Source organism: Corvus brachyrhynchos, unplaced genomic scaffold (assembly GCF_000691975.1).
Source record: "Corvus brachyrhynchos isolate BGI_N302 unplaced genomic scaffold, ASM69197v1 scaffold281, whole genome shotgun sequence".
NCBI lineage: Eukaryota > Metazoa > Chordata > Aves > Passeriformes > Corvidae > Corvus > Corvus brachyrhynchos.
The window spans coordinates 1,886,302-1,900,498 of record NW_008236509.1 but is presented as its reverse complement, the minus strand read 5'-3'; the positions used below and the strand labels follow the sequence as shown (position 1 = coordinate 1,900,498).

General features: G+C 39.5%; 1 protein-coding gene across 3 annotated transcripts in view; it reads left to right on the top strand.

Moving 5' to 3' along the window:
• PPFIBP2 (PPFIA binding protein 2) overlaps positions 1 to 14,197 on the top strand; it is a 95,585-nt gene that overhangs the window by 4,953 nt on the left and 76,435 nt on the right. The window contains exon 1 of one of the 3 annotated variants that reach the window (XM_017726328.1): positions 17 to 77. The exons of 1 other annotated variant lie outside the window; for it this stretch is intronic. The gene's annotated coding sequence lies outside the window, so the exon portion shown is untranslated. Of the gene's footprint in view, positions 1 to 16; positions 78 to 11,216; positions 11,289 to 14,197 lie in introns of those variants that run through there. One more of the 3 variants, XM_017726329.1, reaches the window with a different exon arrangement.

Sequence of the window (14,197 nt, the reverse complement as noted above, 5' to 3'; positions counted from 1 at the left end):
TTTCCAATAGACGCGGCTCCTGGGAGGTAAATGTTTATTCTCGCAGCGAGCAGAGCTCCGGAACTTCAGTCCGCCTGGTAGGTCAGTAAATAAAGCGCTTTAGTGGCGTAGGGCAGTGGGGTCAGCAAGCGCTGTCAGTAGTGACACCCAGCTGCAGCCGAGCTCTCTAAGGTGGGAGCCCCCCTTCCTCCCCTCCCCAGGCTTTGACAATTAACTATAAAAAAGGGGTATGTGGGGTGTTGCAGTGGGTGGAAAATGAGATTGTTTAAAGGATGTTCAGGGGGGAGCCGCTGGAAGATGAAACTGGCTGTTTGAGCGGTACATAGATAAGGGAGGTAAGAGTATGAGGGGATGTCAAGTGATCTCCAGCCCCATCGGCCAGCACTCACGGTATCTATCGTGATGCTGTGATAAAAATACCTCCCCATAACACTTGCAAGAAGGATAAGGAAGCACCTCCTTTGTGTGTCATCGTTTGCTCAGCTTTGCATGGGGCAGGGTAAGATGCTAAGTAGCAATTTGACTGTGCATAGGTACAGTTCAACATGTGCTTTTGAAGATTTGCATGTGCAACTCTTCGTATGTCCAGAGCCAAAAAGGTTGTTTGCAATTTCGGGTTTTTAATTTTAAGGTTCTGGCAGTAGGGGAATCACTGAGGGGCGCTTTTCTGCAGTTGTTTTGTTGGGTTTTTTTAAAGATGAATATATGAACAAGTGCATGAAGGACTTCATTCTGAAACTTGTATGGAAAGAGCAGGTGGGAGAGCAAAGGAAGCGGAATTCCAGCTTTCCATGTTTGTTTATTGGCTTTGCCTGTGTTCCTAACTTTTGCTTGCATCTGCTGTATGAACTTGTTTAAAACCAATGAATCTTTATGCATCTCTCCATCTTTCTAATGGAGTAGAACTCAGTATACAAGGAAAGTGAAAGGTCAGATTGGGACAAACATAAGCAAATATGGGTTGTTGTTTTTTAAATTATATGGATTTTCTATCCACTTGCTCGAGAACAATAGTGAGGGCCTCTTGAACCTGCAGGAAACCTGGTGTAAGTTAAAGCAGAGGGAGAACTCAAAAGAACCTTAGCTTTGTCTTGAGGACAGGTATAGCTTGGTACCAGAATATGAGAAAAAATAGTATGTAAAAATAAAAATATAATTTATAATATATAAAATCATTTCAAGTCCCCAATAACAAGATTTAAGCTGAGGGACAGCTCAAGACTAGTCTCACCACTGGCTGCTGAAGTTTTTCCTATCAGTTCTAGAGGCACATGACTTGCCTGTAGCTCTTTTGAACCAATGTTAACATCTCTTTTGAAAACTTAAATGCTTTATTTACCTAAGCCAGGTAGTAATCAAGTGTCTTGGCAAAATATATAGCAGCTTATCTATCGCACATCTGGGACTCTGCCCTATGGAAAGCCCAAATTAAAGGGAGGGGACAGAAACAGGTTGATCTGTGTGACTGAAACATGGTAGGAATGGGGCTGGGAGCATTGTTCCCTGATTCCATGTTCCCTGGCTGCTTTCATCTCCCATCCCAGGAAGCAGAGGATTAGAGGGATGGTGGTAGAGGGCACTGATCCTGCCATCCTGATTTCACTCCAGCAGCCCTATCCACATGAAGATAAGTAGGGAAGATGGGAAGGAATAGGTAAAGATGAGATAATAAGAGCTATCTTCCCCTCACTCCTCCTGTATCTGATCTTACTTCATCTTTCTTAACGTGGTACCAGCAGTGTGGAAAAGTGATCAGGGTGGGTGTGTGTGTAAACAAAGGGAGAATGTTTTGGTGTAGGCACAGACCACAGAAGTGTTTTCTGGGTTCTTGAATCCATTCTCCCAGTTTCCTGTCATGCTTGTTACTCCGAGTCTCTTGGTTCCTCCAGACAGCCCATGAAGGCTCTGAGGCAGCAAAATGTGACTCCATGTGGTACAGAGTGTTTGAATGGAGGATAGGAAGAGAACAGATGGACAAGAGTAGAGTGGAGACCTTAATAATCACCTTCCCAAACACTTTGATAGTGTCAGCAAACAGGCAGGAAAGGCAGAGGGAGAATGTCCTATGAGTACAAAAGAAGGGAAAATGAAACAGAACAAGACCCAGTGAGACACCTCTTTGTTATTCCATGTGCAGCTCTGCTTCCAGCCCTCATTTACCTAACTCGTTTCCTGTTTGCCTCTTTCTGATCTCTCTCCTCAAAACAAACAAACAAACTCCCACAAAACCCTACAAGGCACTTGTCCCTATACACTGCTCTCACTCTTATTAGGCTACTCTGAGGCAGACCAGAAACTAAGTTCATTTTCCCTGCAGCTAAGGATTCGTTTGAGCTCAGATAGCCTTGACCTGGTAAGATCAGCAAACGACTGTGCTCCTACAGGTAAAGCAGGGCCTCAATGGGCCTCTGCTTATTAGCAAAAAATCCACCTTCCTCTTGCTTCCTTCCACCCAAAAAGACGTTTACAGAAATAGGATGAAACCTCCTCCTTTTAGAAGTCTGTAATGTGATGATTTAGTTTATCAAAGCGGAGAATGATGAACAGGGAAGCGTGTTTTATGGTAATGATCACTCACTATAGGTACAAAATCGCTGAACATGCTGTACAAAGAAAGGCTTTTCTGTGTTTTCCAGAAATACCCAGCAGTGTAGAAATAGCAACGCAGCAGAAGATGACATTGTTTAGGGCAGTAGATTAGAACAGTCAGAAGTCACTTTTCTGTCAGTGAAGTTGCATCATTCAAGTCTCTGGGGATGTTTACCATTTCTGTTTGCCATCTCATACCCAGAGATCACTTCAACCTCTTTAGGTACAGCCTTGAAAATCTTGTAAGCTACTGAATAGGGTTTAGCAGCAGTGGCTGTCCCTGGAGGGACACTTGCTCAGTTACCAGAGTTCCGTAGATGTGTATGAAATAACTTTGCCTCAGTCAATGCCCCGAAAATTGGAAAGTTTGACTAGTGGGTTATTTTGAGTTCTTCAAATTCTCCCCAGTTTGCTTTTGTCTGTTCAATGCTCTCAACTCACCTGTTACTTTGAAGAAACTGAGAGTCCCACCTTTGCTCAGTCTGTTCTTTGACTTTGTCTAAGCACCAGCTCCGAGGTGATGTCTTTGATAACCTGTGGCAGGTGGAATTTCTTCCTGTCACACCTTTGCAGTATTTTAGTTCCTCTTTTACACAGGTGCACATTAAGCAACAAAATAAAGGCGCTTCTTTTTTTGTAGTTAGATGCCTCTGCCTATGCTTTAGCATGATCTTTTTATTTCAAGTCTCTGTGACCTGGTAACATTACAGTTACCTCTTTTGTTTCCATCTCCGTGTGTTTATTTGCTATAAAACCATTTCCCAAGAGCACTTTGCTCTTATCTGGCAGTTCATTGATGCAGAGAACAAAGCAGTTATATTAAAAAGATAATTTCTTTCTGAAATAAACATAAAAAGTAAATCCTGATGGCACTGTTGCCAGTCTAGGTCAATTTGTGTTTATAATGTGTATCTGCCAAGTTCCAATGTAGTGGTTTAGAGGACTGTAAGCATGACCTGGATTTTAAACTCTAATTTGATAACCTGTAAAGCAAGACTTCATGAATATTGTGTGGTTCGGTAGTATTTCTTCAAAACCTGTGACTGAAACCTGATGAGGGAAAAGAGCTGTATATTTTCATACAGATCAAAAAGGAAAACTTGGTATCTTCAAATGCCTAAGACAGGGCATTATTTCTGTCAGATCATCAACAAACAAATGGGGAGCCATTAGTGGTTTTCTCAACTCTGTGTATGTGTTAGATAAAATATATTGTGTTTCTATGTTCAGTTGAATTTTCTGGGTTAAAAGTGAAGTAACAGGATAAAAGTTGAGGATTGAATACAGGCTAAAACAGAGCACTTTTTAGAGGGGGAAAGATAAGAGACCTGATGATGACCAGATAGCAGGTGTCATTATTTACTGTTCCGTGAATGGTAAAAAATGGATCTGACTTCCAAAAATTTGCAAGTACGAACTGGTGATTGTATGGGAAGCCTTTGCCATATCACCCAAGGAAATGGCAGCAAATTGATGATGGTTTCCTGAAGTGCATGTGAATTTGGAGGAAACAGATCAGCTGATTCTCCTTCAACAAAGCCTTGAATTAGTTTGGAGGTGTGAAATCAGACTGAGTGCTCAAAGTCAAGAAAAATACAGGTCCAAAGGATGCCTCTGTTACAAGTCTTGCCTATCCAACGCTGACTGTGAGTGTTGTTTTCATTAGAGCAACATAACATGTATGAATATTCATAGAGAATGATTCACTTGCTGGTTGACTCTTCATACTCTTTAAGATCAACAGATTGTGTGCCAGTTAAAGTAATTAGTAAAGATAAATCTAAGATGTTGCATTCTAATCTGGATTTCCAGCACTTACAGTATGGGAACTCCGGTTTTAATTTATCCTCTTCTGAAAACAAGTCTGGTTGGTCTCCACGTTCAGAGGTGACTTAGCTGGGAATGCCTTCTTATTTCTGTGTGTGCTGCCATTAAAAAAAAAAAAAGTAATTTTATTTCCAATTTGCACTATTTTCAACCCAAACTTTATTTCAGAAATCAAGTTTGGACAGGGGAAGATACTTGCCAAGTGTCTCTCGAATGCAGTGAATCATATTTTTAGTCCTTACCAGTGCAGATGGTAGCATCTGCTTTAATAAAGTATAATCAAAACATCTTATTCTAATGGCATTGCAGCAAGATTTATGAGTGTGTTTCTGGGATGTTCATAAACTAATGCACATAATCCAGTCAGCTCCTAAACAGAAGAATTCTGATGTTTCACTCCAGACAAAAAAATAAAAATCTCTAGCAAAGGCCTCGGGGAGATAATCTGTTTTATGTGGAAACAAGCACAAACCACTTATGAAAGTAATATATGTGATTCTCTTAAAGAATGTGTTCATTACATCTGAGGAAAAGAAAAAGAAAAATAAGTGAAGTCAGTATTTTCTTTCCTTGAAGTAATCTTCTGTAAATAAAAGTACATGTACAAAGCATTCTAGTGTTACTACAGATTATATTAAACCTGGAAATTTCAGTCATAAGCATTATAAATGATTAGTTAAATACTTCTTCAATTAAAATGTTCTGCAATTCAGAAAGCTGAATGTGTACAAAGTAGTAATTTTGCCTGAAACTCTACAGTGGAATTGCAGTCTGCTCTGGCAGACTTCATATGTATAAAAAGAACATCGTATTAGAACCTTTGTTACTAAAAGAAAGGAAAGTTGTTATTACAAGCTTTTGTGCAAGAAGAAGGTCTGTTCTGGCCTGCTTTGCAGAGCATAGTGCTGGTCTGTTGTGAAAAATACTGCATAACACACAGGAGTTACTCACCCATACTTTGCCCAGGGTGTGCAACATTTCATAATAATTGTAAATCAGGCTAAGGATTAAAAAACTGTTTCAGGAATTGTGGTCCGAATCTGTTTTGCTTTGCTTGCCTTCTCCATTTTAATTAGGAAACTTGGTACCATCTTCAGTTTCCTCTGCAGATCGTGAAGTGCAGCTGTTTCTGATTTCACTGGCAAAAGGCAGATTTTAGAAAACTGCTTTTTTACTTTTTTTTTAGCATGGGGAGAGGAGTTTGTGTTCAGAGTAAATGGTTTGTCATAAAAGGAATTAATGGTCTAAAATTTAGCTGGGATTCACCAGCCATTTGTAGTTCTTATTTAATCAAAGCTTCTGATTATCCAGGACTAATTGCAAATGGGAGTAGCAGCTGCTCACTTCCTTTGGAAATCCAGATTTGGGTACTTAGAAGAAGAGCTTCCAAATTAGTAGAGACTGATAAAAGTGCCATGCTAGGCAGAATGCCCAGTTTGCCAGGCAGTATGTTCATAAATATAATTTCACTGTAAATGTATTTTATTTGCTTTTCTTAACTAATGAGTAAACAGAACTTTACATGTACATGTTTACAGCACAGTCAGGAAGCAAAACTACCCCTTATCCATAAACACTAATAGAGGAAAAAATTTCTTCATGATAGGAGTGTATTTTAGTGTTTACCAATATGACCATATTCTTCTTTTCAAGTTGGAATGGACCGGATCTATATTATTTTGGAATTAATGAAACTGTCTTGAATATTTCTACTTGGAGGTTTGAAAACAACTGAAGCAAAGGGGGCTAAATGTCTCTTACACAGCAAATCAAATTTTCCTTTCAAATTTAGTAGAAGAATACAAAGATGTCACAATTACTGATATGGAAGCAGACTTTGATCCATTTTTGGGAAAATGAAATATACCGAAGAAACTGATAGTGAATTCTGATTCCCTTTTCTCTCCTGGAATAGAAGCAAAAGATAATGTTATCCAAAAGATGGTAATTTTCATACTTCAGTCTTTTGTCTATATATTCTTTTATTTTGATGCAAATGGCCCCAAATGCACAAAACTTCTGAGAAACTTTTGATGCAGGCACATCAGCTGGCATCTATTAGGAATTAAAGGACTTTGCAAGTCATTAGCCTGAAATAATTTCATTTTGTGGCTGTTTTAATAAACAGATCCAATAAAGGCATTGCTATCAAGCAGTAAAGTACATGATTAAGTTATTACCTCAGGAAACTCCATAGGTGTAGTCACAGACCAAATATGAGTAGTAGGACTTCCAAATAGTTCGAAAAAGCTGCTCTGAGTCTTAACATGAAATACTCTGGAGCAAGACAGGATGTGTAAAAGCCTGACAATCAGCATGCTCCCAGGCATCATTCCTGGTTTTGACAGTGCATTTTATGGCTTCTGGCCTAGCTATGATGACATTCAGAGCCCTTTAAAGGAATACAAGAATTCTTTTCCATTTTTCTGCTATGTCAATATAAACGTGTCTATTTATTTCAGAGGCAGTAAAATTTGACTAAATTTACAACAATATATTGTTTTGGCTACAGTTATACTCTAGCATTTGCAATTTTTCTATTTATTTCACCCATATGAAAGAGTGCTTCTTGGGACTGGAAGTAATACAGTAGAATTTTAGCTACAGTTTTATTTTGTTAGCAAATCCTTTTGTGTCATTGTTCACGTTTAAGTAGTTAAAATACTTCTCTGGAAAGGAATCTATAGAAATCCTGCATGTGTTCATTATAATAGTTTAACTTGTGGTTTTTTCATGCCCTAAAAGTAATGGGAATTCAGAGAACAAAAGGTATCATTTAAATATACCCCAGTGATGAATTGTGCTGACAGCATCCTGCACTTCAGCTGTAAATATGTATAGAAAACCCAGAAGAGTACTGAGTTATGAATAGGTCTGTTTCTAGGTTCAGTTCTTGCATTCAGGTAATTTGCAAAACTTCCAAAAGCTTTCTGAATCAGGTATCCTAGCAAACCTGTGAGCCAAAGTGACTGAATTGGAATATGGTAACTTTAGAGACTCGTAAGTGGAAGCTCATAAGTTTTACTGAGCAATTAGTCTCTACCTGGAAATGACGCATACTTTCAGAGTTTTGCAAATTCAAATAGGCATCCTGATTCATGGAACTGGGGCTTTGCTTTTCTTATCTTAGTCCCTTATATCATGTATAATTTATAAGGAGAAATTTACATTGATTTGGCTTATCCTTGATAAGATGATTTGATATGGAAACTTATTCATTTTACATTTGTGTAGATCTTAGAGTAAATACCTTGAAATGGTTGGCAGACAAGGCAGGATGGGCTTTGTGGATGGCAAGAGCTTGAGAACACCTCTCATAGTTGATACTAAAAGATATAATATGTTACAGGAGAAATTCGGGATCTCTTTGTATCCTGTGCCACTGGAGTATCTACTTTTTGGAAGCAGCACAGTGAGCACTTCAGAACTCTTTTAAAGCCTATAAAAAGTTTTCCCCAGATACTCAAAACTGGATATACAATTACCTTTTTTTTTTTTTAAATTATCTTATGATTGCTTAACTTGTTTCACTTGTGATGATAGAGTCAAAACAGTAATAGTGCACACAGATGAGTGTGAAATACAAGAACTGAGCACTTGTGCGGGTTTTCGGGGAGGTGAATCCCTTCACAGCCTGCCCTAGGTAAATATGTGTTTCTGTGAGCAAATACAGCTCCTCTATCAAACAGGTCATTGGGGAGGCCTATATATCTTGTCACAGACTCATTGTGGGCTGCTCCATGTTCCCTCTAAAGCCAGCTTCTGGTTTCAGTGCATGCCTAATCTGTCTCTAGGCATCTTGGTGTTCATTCTTCTCCTTGGATTCACTGGAAAAACAAGGATAAAGGGTGTTGCGTTCTTCTTGCCACCCATAGTAATGTTTCTTCAGCTGGGGCATGTTATATGCTTCTCTCACCTCTGTGACTCTTAAAAATATTGAATGTTGCTCTTGGATGTCCAGTTCCTGTTCTGTCTTGCAGCATTGCCTCTCTGTATAATGCTTTTTTTTTTTCAAAATTAGAAAACTGTGTAACTCCATGAAGTATGGGAAGCAATTATGACAGAAGGCTGTGATTTGAAATTCAGCTGTGGCACAGTGTTTGATACAGACACTTCCTTAGTGTTAGCCAGTCCTGCAGGGAGTGAGGTGTGTCACATTCTGAATAATGGAGGAGCAAAATCAAAAAAATACGGTTTTTTTAAATCAAGGTCTAACTCGCCACGAAGAATTTTTGCCTTGTGGTTATGATGTCCAGGTATTGGAATGATGAATTACTTGTCAGCAGAATTGTCTTGTTAAAGTTTTGGGCTTGACATGATCAGTGGTCTCAGACCTAGGGGGGAACTTAACAGAGCTTGGGGAGAAGGATGTACCACTGATGGTCGGCACAAAGAATGCAGAATTTACAGGCCACAGGAACTTTTGGCAGAATTCCCAAGATACGGAAGAAAGTAACAAAGCCAACTCAGCAACTGATGCAACTCTGCTCTGTGTGTGGATTGGTCTCTTGCACACCAGGTGAAATAACCTATTTGGGGACAACAGTTACACCTATTCTTTAGGCAGAGAAAGAGGAAAAGCTTGAAAGTGGCTTTTTTCCAAAGATATTTTCTATAATCCTCAGGAAGCAATCTATAGAATAATGTTTTGTTTATAAGCACAGGCATTAAACTGACACAGCTGTTAAAATTTATATTTTTGTTGATATGCTGAGTCATGTGAGATGTGGTGCTTTTCATAGTGATCCATTTGCTGTTCCCAGTTCAGCGCTTTTAATCCAAGCGGATTCGATTTTGTTGAATTTGCTGTTTCTAGCACAAGTATGTTTTTCTTTTCTTTGTTTCCCACAGACACTTTCCTCAAAATAGCTACTGAAGCTTCAATTTATACAGAAGTACTTGATACTGCCAGTTCCTGTTAGTATAAATTCAGCATATTTGTAGCCACAGATGCAGGTTGGGTAATATTAAACCAGCCTAGTGATTTTTCCTATTATTTATAAATTGCTGAACAGAATGTTTCAAAGGGGGAAAAATACTGATATGAAAATAAATTTTGCAAAGTCAAAAAGTTGACTTTTTAGTATACATTTTTAAGCCTTTATGTCTCAAGCTGAGTTTAGACTTCATGAGAGCCTTCATATCACATTTGTAAAGTTGAGGCAAATTCAGAACAGAGCTTTATAGTCAGAGTAACCCATGAGTAGATAGTGTTGTAATAAGAAATACTCATAAGAAATATTTTCCTTCATCGTGTCTGTTGTTTCTCTGTGCAGTCTAACCCTGACCTCAGGTTTTTTACCTTAGAAATGTGGATGAGAATTGCCTCTTTTGATTGCAGAAAATCAGTTTTCTAGGTCAGCAACCCTGCTCTTTGTTCTGAGGTTCTGCTGCAGATAAGCATATCTTGGCTACCTCAGTATCCACTGGGGCCGGTTCCTTCACTGATCCTCACCTATTCCAGTGTCTGCCCGTGTTAAGGAGCATTTAGTCCTCTCCACTCTTCTAAATCTCCAAAGTGAGTTATTTCTGTAAAGATTTGTGGCTTTTACTCTGCATGGAAACATTCACACCTTCACCTCTTCCATCATGTGATTCTTTTGCGGCATTTTTCTAAAAATCAGAAATACCCTGTGCCTTGAACGCTTCCCATAGCATTCCAAAGGCTGCATGGGCACTACAAACTCTGCCAGTTGCCTGAGGAGTGTTTGCTCTTTGTTGGCAAGGCAGCTGATCTTTACAATGATCCTCTGTGTGCGTCAAGGAATGGAAGAAGTTGAGAAGATTTGAAAATTGGACCTCCTTGCATTTGCTTTGAGATAAAAGATCTTCTGGCCCTGTGTTAGCACTGACCTCCTTCAGTGAAGTAGCTTGCACTTTCACACTAATATTCCAAGTGATACTGAAGCAGAATGGCCACACGATACCTGCAGAATTCAGTGCAAAATGTCTGTTTCACAGTGCTTATGTACACTTCTGTATCCCTGGTGGGATTAGTACACGTGAAATTAGATTAATGGAGTAAGTTATTAGGAGTGCTCGTTCTGCTGAGTTGGTTCTGTATCGTAATGGTAAAGAATCACAGAATCCTAGAGTGGTTTGGGTTGGGACTATAAAGATCATCCAGTTCTATCCCCTCTGCCATGGGCAGGAACACCTTCTGTTAGACTAGGTTGCTCAGAGCCCCCATCCAGACTGACCTTGAACATTTCCAGGGTTGGAACATCCACATCTTCTCTGGGCAAGCTGTGCCAGGGCCTCACCACCTTCACAGGGAAGAGTTTCTTCTGTATATATCCAATCTAAACCTACTCTCTTTCTGTTTGAAGCCATTCCCCGCTGTCCTGTCACTCCAAGCCCTTGTAAAAAGTCCCTCTCCATCTCTCAGGTGGGCTCCCTTCAGGTGCTGGAAGGTCTCCCTGAAGCCCTCTCTTCTCCAGGCTGAACAAACCCAATTCTCTCAGCCTTTCCTTGCAGGGGAGGGGAAATGTTATTTGTAATTCTCCAGGCTTAGAGTGTTTTTTTTTTCCAGCAGTATAGTTTGTCGAAATTTTCAGGAGTTTTACAGAGCCCAGCTTTGAAAATTTTGCTTATCACATCTACTTAATCTCTCTCAATTTCTTTCAAGGGTTTCTCCTCTGCTTTACTCTAGGGCAGAGTTAATTTGTGCATGAATTCTGTGTTTACTTTTATTATAACTCCTCACCTTTCAATTTACCAGAGCATGAATTTACTTTCACGAGGTGGGGGTGGGGGGAAGGTGTGGTGTGAGCACTTTCCCAGGCACTGGAGCTGGAGTTAAGTAACTTCAAAGATCCCACTGAAACGTTGACCTTCATGGAAGAAAATTTGGAGCCGTGACCTTGAGGGCAGTGAGTACCTAAGATTGGAAGGCAAATAAAAAACAGTTTATTTTAAATGTTAAAATTTTGAGGATCTAACTTTTCTCAGTTATAAAACTCTCTGAACTAGATGTGAATTGCAATACCAAATCTGACTTTTGTGTGTGTTTATTTTAAGAACAGAAATGTTCATATTTTTGCTCAGAAAGTTTCCTCTCATGTATTTTACCAGGTACTGCTTTGTTCAGTCTAAGTTTAAAACCAAGACCTTTATTCACCTTGTTGCTTTTTTTTTTCTTTTAATTTTAACTAGTTAGCAGCTGGAACTAGTTAGATGACAGACAAGTGAACTAAAATAATTAGAATTTTTGCACTTAGTACAGTAACAATGCAACTTTGGTTTTAAGATTTGCAAAGTCAGAAGCTAGAACATTTTTCCTTTATACTGTGTATAACACAGAAAACTTCATATATCTGATAACAATATAAAATCAAATTATGAAGGGCTTTTTTAAGCTTTTATGAACAAAGTTTAAAGCAACATTGAGGAATGAAGGGCTTCCTGCAGTTGCTGGAAGTGTTACAGAGAGGAGCTGAAGAGAGCTCACTTTGCACATGCCATTCTGTCAGCGTCAGCTTTTATATGTAAGGATGAGACTTTGTGCAAACATGAGTCAGGAAATTTGGTTATGGTACCAGTAGGAACTGTAACTTAATAGCCATTAGGCCCGTGGAGGAGTTGCTATGAGGTGATTTGTGTTCTAAAGCATCTAGGTATCAGTCAGATTTAGCATTTTTTAAAGGGGGCTTTCTTTTTTCCTTCACCCTCTGTTCCCCCAAAATTGAAATTCAGACTTGTATTAGCAAACTCAATTTATTTTTGAAAAGAGACGTTTGACTTTGCCACTTCATAATGCACTGCATTTAACTATGTTCAGTTCCCTTCATATTTTAAATCAAATTATTTAGCATATTATGTTTAAAAGCATCATAGTTCTTATTGCTTGTCGCTCTGACTTTGATCAGTAGCACAGAAACGTGGTGGTTTTGCAGTGCCAGGGTAACACCCAGCTGCTTTAGCTGATTTAGCCAGCTTGTTTTCATCATGTTGTACTAATGCTGTGCTTCACTTAAGGATATCCCCTCTCATAAGGACCCCCAGCAATTTGTTGAATAGAGACTTTAGCAGTTCTACCACCTACCTGAAGTAATTCACTATCAGGTCTTTGAATAATCTATATTCCTCTTCCAAGCTACCCATTCTGCCTTAGTGTGGACACTTTACACTTTCCAGTTGAAAAGAAATATGGTTTAATTCCTGTTCTAGCTAATCCTAAAGCCCTCTGAATAGTCTGGATTTTACTTATTTCATAATGGTTAGTCAATGAAAGAAGATGTTTTTTGCCTTTCAGCCAATTCCAGTGAATCATACGAAGGGGAAATAGAGCAAGTAGTGTCTGTATTAGGAAATAAATGAAATTTAAACTAGAACCATAGAATGGTGAAAAGGACCACAAAAGTCATCTGGTTCCACCCGTTCTGCCATGGGCAGGGATACCTGTCACTATCCCAGGTTGCTCAGGGCCTCATCCAACCTGGCCTTGGACACTTCCAGGGATGGGGCAGCCCCAGCTTCTCTGGGCAGCCTGTGCCAGGTCCTCACCACCCTCACAGGGAAGAATTTATTCCTGATACTAAATCTAAACCTGCCCTCCTTCAGCTTAAGACCATTACCCATTTTTCTGTTGCTACTGCCCTTGTGAAAAGTCCCTCTCCAGCTCTCTTGTAACCCCTTTCGGCACTGGGAAGTTGCTGGAAGATCTCCCTGAAGCCTTCTCTCCTCCAGGCTGAGCAACCCCAACTCTCTCAGCTGTCAGATAAATAGGATTTCTGGCTGGATAGCCCTGGAGGATCCTGCATAAGTAGCATTCCTTAGGCAGTCATTCTAGTGATCATCAGAAGTTATTCCCTGGATTGTTAGTTAGGACTAAGGATTATCTTAATTAGAGAGTTACGGCAGTCTCTGAAAGGCCAGGATCCACCTGTGTGTGTATAATTGTGTAGCTGATGGTGCCATGAGGTGGAGGGATGGATCAGTGGCTGTGCTCCTGTGGGGTGGCTGGATGCTGCACAGTGTGGCTGGGGGAAAAGACGGGTGGGAAAGAGAGAGGGTGGAAGTTGGGCACGTATCTGCATTCCAGGGCAGCAGTCATCTTGCAGCTGGAGGAGAGCTTGGAGGACTTCAGAGGTTTATCCAAGGCACTTGATATTTCATTATGCCATTATGTACAGAGCAAGGTAATACTTGAATCTGAATATTTAAACAGTTTACAGATATGTATTTATCATCCCAGGAAAAAAAGGTGGTGGTAGTTAATTGTTACATGCGTCTGCTAAATGTAAGATGAGTTTGTACGCCACACACAGGAGCTGGATTTCTGGAGTTTGTCAAAAACCACACCCCACTTAATTGATAAACTTGGTAACCTCTTTATTATGAGAAACCTTGGGAAAACGTCTGAGTTGCCTAAATTCATATTGTTCATATTCTTATCTCTGGGTAGCTGCTGGTTCAAGCCAGCCATGAAAGATTCAAATTTAATTAAGGGTTTTCATAATTCTGAAGAACATCTTGCTCATAGTGAAATGTCTGTTAAATATTACGTTTCTTTTGGACACAGTAAGTTGTAGTTTTACATACAGAATGTAGGTTAAGAAATTTGCAAGGGATACTGGCTCTCTGAGCACAATAGCTCTAACAGGGATTTTTCATTTTATTTGAAATGCAAATCTCAGATTAGGAGTTACAGTGTAAAACTAGCTTAGCAAAATAAATTTCAGGGATTCAGACCAGTTTGCTCTGTCTGCACTTCCTGGAAGATCTCATTATTTTGGCAATTACAACAAACAGGTTTGCAATATCTCTGTGGGCAGGGCTC